The sequence below is a fragment of the Condylostylus longicornis genome, unplaced genomic scaffold (genome assembly GCF_029603195.1).
Source record: "Condylostylus longicornis isolate FDR11 unplaced genomic scaffold, ASM2960319v2 ptg000116l, whole genome shotgun sequence".
Lineage (NCBI taxonomy): Eukaryota > Metazoa > Arthropoda > Insecta > Diptera > Dolichopodidae > Condylostylus > Condylostylus longicornis.
Genome location: NW_026578084.1, coordinates 813,646 through 819,560, shown reverse-complemented (window position 1 = coordinate 819,560; position 5,915 = coordinate 813,646).

Sequence of the window (5,915 nt, the reverse complement as noted above, 5' to 3'; positions counted from 1 at the left end):
TAGAAAAATAAGGTAAATAAATTTTACTAAAAGTAAAGATTATTTATAATGAAATGAGAAAGCTTTATATTCGAAAAAAAAATTCAAAGATAAAAAAAGACAACAATACTTTATAATATATTTTCTTTTATGATTCACGAGCATGAGTACAGAATAGACTACATACTTACAGAGTGAAGGAAAAACAAAGAGACAATACAGCAAAAAAAAAGAGAAAATATGTTTATCTTGTTTTCTTTTTGATTCGTTTCGTATAATTTTCGTACTGGTCGTACTTCTATCGTTTACCGTACCGTCATCATTCATATTTTAAACCTAAAATATATAATCCCATGAATCTTGTAATACATGTATAGCCAGCGCTAATATTTCTTATTGATAAAGTACACTCCCATAGCACGCAGTGTACTTTTACGTCAAATTGATAATGTCAAATTTTGTTATCAATTTTTAGCATTACCATTGTGTCTTGTTTTTTGTGTAACTAAATAGTAGGCTATTTTAAGTTATTGATTATATTTTTGTTTTCGTAAAAGTGAAAAATATTTAAATTTGGATTTTTTTGCGAATATTACAAAGAAAAATTTTCTAAAAAAGTTAAATTTTATTTTGTGGTAAAATCATGAATTTAGCTTTACCAGTAAAGCAATTTTTCAAAAATATTAAAATATCAATTTTATTAGCAAGAAATACATACATAAATATAACATATTTTTTTTTTGAATTATAAACATAAATTTGAAAACAATAAAACATTTTTTAAAATACCGTTTCACATTTTTTGCAGTTCAAATATTTTTCTTTAAATATCTTTGAAGTTTTCTATTGTTTTACACATATGTACATACATATATGATTTTTCTTTTAAAATTTAACCCGAAATATTTTTAAAATCTTTAACAATAATGATAAATGAACAGAAAACTATACGTTTGGATTTTTATACGTTTTATAAAACGCTGTAATACTATATACAGATAACTCCTAACTGTAATGGTAGACGCAAAAATAGTTTTTTGATGCTAACTACTTGCTCGATTCGCTTGTTAAATAAAAATCGCAACATCAATTCATTAAAAGTAGGTATGTCTTTAGTATTTTGTAATGTATGGTATATGTACCCTGATGTAGCTCCATCAACGAAATTAAAAAATTCAATGAATATGCTTTATTACATTAGTTTCTGTATAAAAATTATAGTGTTTTTGAGGTGACTTATACAACATCATATACAGTAACCTTGTTCCGTTATCCCTTCCATTTAAGTTTAAAGTTTTCAAAATACATAAATAGGCGCATTTATCTTTTTTTTTATAATATCACAGAAATAATAAAATGTGAGCTCTCGTAATGAGAAGTGTTAAATAAAGTATTAAAGAACTTAAAAAAATCCAGTGGCAAAATTAAAATTATTATTAAAATTAGTATAGGAAGAGGTTGTTGTATTAAAGGATGACGATAATCACAGATTAAGTTTAATATGAATAATATCATCTGAGTATGTAAAAATTAAACTTTATTATTAAGGAAAACGCTTAACATCAGATTTAAGAAAAAAAATGTGTTCGCCAACATCTAAGAAAAATTGTTTTGTTTCCGGTCAATAATTTAATGTAATATACAGAAATATTAAGTAAAAATAATTTGTTTTAATTTTGAAGAAATAATTATGTACATATGTCTAAAATAAAATATGGATATATATATAGATGTTGAAAAATCATAAATTTTTTATTGAAAAAATAACTTACATAAATAATAAAAGTATATTATTAAAAAACTAACTGGTATATTTATATTTCCTAACCATTTCCATCATATTTTCTAACCGTTTCTGGCAACACTTTTTATGTTGTAAGAAAAAAAAACAAAGAAGCAACACATTTTTTTTTTGTTGGCTTCAAAAATTATTATTTGCTAGCTATCTATGTATTATTATATCAATGGATAAGCCTTTAAAAAAAAGAGTACAAGAGTAATTAAAAAAGGAAAATAAAAATGAAATACATAAAAGTAGTACATAATTACATCAGTTGATTCTTATAATAAAAATAAATAGAAAACGGGTGGGTTTGCTAAGAAAAATATTTAGAAGGTAATTCATGTCATTCTACTACATAATTTTATGTTAAATGTTGAAAGGCAGTGTTCCCACTCGGTAAAAACAAAATGTATCCGATTTCGAGAAAAAAAATGTATCCAAACTCTTAAAGTAGAATTATTATACTAAATCGTCTTATTTTTTACAAATTAACTCATAATTAATATTAATTTACCTTATTTAACAGGTTGAGTTTTATTATTTATAGTAAATTCCTTAAGGAATCACTTTTAACTTCTTGTGCGTATGTATGTTCTGTAGTAATTGAACTATGCAGTAAAGATGATTCAGTGAAAATGGAAAAATTTTTAAAAAATATGTGCAGCCAATGTATTTTCTATTACACCTAGCATGCACCAAAATATTTCTGGTACGTTCTTGACTAAATGTTCCTTGGTTCTAATTTTTGAATACAGAAAGAGGCGGTACTCATTTAGTGAAGTATTTACTTTGTTCTAACAAATTTTGAAATCTGCTTAGTAAAGCTCGCAAATAACATATTTTTGAAGATAAAACAATTTCGCGATTTAATATTAGCAGCACTTAAAAAGTGCTACAATATTTATATATGTAGTGTTTGAGAAAGAAATGTATCAATTCAAATGTAGCCAATTTCGGCATTTTAGCAGATTTCAGTATTTTTGTATCAATGCTAAACTTAAAGCAAAAAAGTGTCCAAATGGATACAATTGTATCCAAGTGGTACCCCTGTTGATAGGTATACATAAAAGGTCTTAGCCACATATTTTTAACTATGCTGTAGAGTTTGTAGAATTATGGTTTGCTGAGTTGATATAATAGCTTAGTTCTACATAACAACAGATTAATTTTTGTGTCAGATCAATGTAATCTAGACAATATATTAAATGAACATCCGTTTCCGGTTGTCCTCCCTCAAACCTCCGTTTCCGTAAAATACTGAAATTAAAATATTAATTAATATGTACTTACATATGTATATTTAATATTGCAACATTTTTAATAATAAAATTTATAGACATTAATATTTAAAACATAATTAAACCTGTAAAGTTAATGAGAACAATTTCGTAATGTGTAATGAAAATTGTAAAATTTAAGCTGGTACACACTAATGCAAATAATAATAAAATTTACTATAAATTTTATTTTCAGAACAGGTTTTCCTAATTTTTTTGTGCAATCTGTTACATTTGCACTTACTTAGTCCTAAATCCGGTTAATTTTTTGTTGTAAAATTTAGTCCAGAATAACAAAAAGAGATAGTATTATTATTACATATGCCTTTTTTTATCTTACTCTTTTTAACAAAAAAGTTATGTTCTCTGGTGATCTCATTTTTTGAACAGTCTTTTCAATACGTAATTATAAAAATTTGCATACATATATTTTATATAATTATGTATGTGTTAAACAATAAAAGAAGGTAATCCATACATTTATGAAATATAGAATATAAGGTATATTTGTGTGTATTTGAAACGTACTTATTGTCTCTCTTTTATATGAACAAATTTCGCAAAAAATATTGAATCAACACAGCGCTGTATTGACATAAAAACAGGGTTGCTGCTCTTAAAAAGATTAATGGGTCAAAATTTAAAAAAAAAGGGCCAAATTTAAGCAGAAAGGGCCAAAATTGATAATATGGTTAATTTGGTCTGCTGTATGAAGTCTGCAATATTTTCAGGATATGTATAAAATTTAAAGTAAAATCTCTAACAAATCATACATGTATAAACAAAAATCACAACATAATAAAAAACATTCTAATGAGAAAATGGTAATATTAAATCCTTAGTATTAAAAGCATTGTACATTATACTTTAATTAAAATTTTAAGGTTTTGTTACATTTTTATTCTGAAATTTTACATAAAGAAAGAAAAGCAGAAAAATTAAGAATCTTTAGAAAGATTTAGAAAATGAGCTAAATAGGATTTATTAAGAAAAATTTGCCCGTAGGGCCAAAATATATTTAAAGAAGGAAAATTGGACATTACATAAACACCTGTTGTTATAGAGGGAAGGTTTAGATTTAGATATCACACTTTGCTTATAGATTATATTACATTATTATATTATTATGATTACATTCTACATTTTCTATCGAAAAAATTCATGTAATATCTTTTATCAAATTATGATTCAATCAAAACTGCCATAAAGAATATTGCTTTTTAGTTATTTTATTTATTAAAATGTTAAATGTAAACGTCAATTAAGTTTTTTACTATATGAATCATGGATCAACTCTATATATTGTAAATGTAAATGCCAAATGTAATTATGTCGAATGGCTATACACCCCTGCCATGGAAAGAAACCTTTTACAGACAATTATAATTTTCTTTTAAAATCCTTTATAAAAAATTTGTATTCATAGCGGTATATCATTTTCTCTTTCTTTCTATAAATTTTAATTCTTCTATATAGATATATATATATATACATATATTGTTTATAAATACGAATCCTAGTTCTTTAAAAATACACGTCACAATTTCCTCTTTACATATGAATTTTGTTTGCATATAGTAATGTTGCCGTTTCTAAATTAATTTCTTTAACCTGTTGGTTAACAACACGACACAAGTATAATACATATTATGAAATAAATTCAAAATAATTAATTCTTAATGCGTGTTCCGAAATCATGCAACCTTCATGGAAAAGTTAACATGTACTTGAATTTATTAAATTTCATGCATACAATAAATCTTTTATACTTATTTAGAACGCAGTTAGTTAAGACTCAGACAGATATGCAATTTTTAATTTTGCAATCAAGGCTTGTCTGAAAAACATTGTGGGCAAATCTACGGAACTAAACTATCGCGTGAATTCAAATCGAGTGCGTTAACTAAAAATTGCATTCAATTTGTAAAAAATTTCAAACTGTTTGATTTCTTAATTGCATGCAATCATACAGTTGCATTTGTGCACGCTTGAATATAAACTAAAACATGAAATATAAACAAGCAATGAAGCAAGCGATTCGATTTACATTTTTTTTATTACGACTTTCGATGGTACTATTTACCAAAAAAACAATATTAGAACTTTATTTTTTGTTTTGCAATTTTTATTTTTGATTTTATTAACTAAATGAACACATTTTTCCACAAATAAAAACTCAATATTATACCAGATAAAAGTGCAATTTATTTTACAAAAATACAATATTTTTTACGTTTGCTTTATACATTGAAAATCGGGAAAAGTATTTGCAGTAATTTGAAATTTTAAAATTAAATATGAGCTGTGTTTAATCTGAAATTTTGTTCGAGTATATTCTCAACATATTTTATTCATTAAAAAGAAACATGAATTTTCAGCTTTAAATACTCTGCGGTAAAAAATTGAAAACGGTTCTATTTTTTGACAAGTTTGAATCTGATGTAATGTTAAAAAACAAAAACATCGTATAAGATGTAGCAAGAACACTACAATAATTAAATTCTTCAATAGAACTTATTTGAAAGAAAATTTTTTTTTGCTTTTGTCTATAACATAATGTTTTTTTTCAGAATTATAAAGTCAATATATATATAGACATAAAATCAATATATAATAATGATTTAAATGTCGCGTTTTGTATAAATTATAATGATATTAAGATATGTAATTCCTTGTATATATACATATAGTACTTCTTTATATATACATATTGATATATATGACAATATAAAATAATATTATGTGCGAGTAGTACAGTATTTGACATGTCAGCATAATTTCGCCAATTTGACATTTTACATGTATTCTACACCGTATTATATACTACTACACTATACAACTACTTATAGTTGCTAACGTAAGTAATATAACTATAC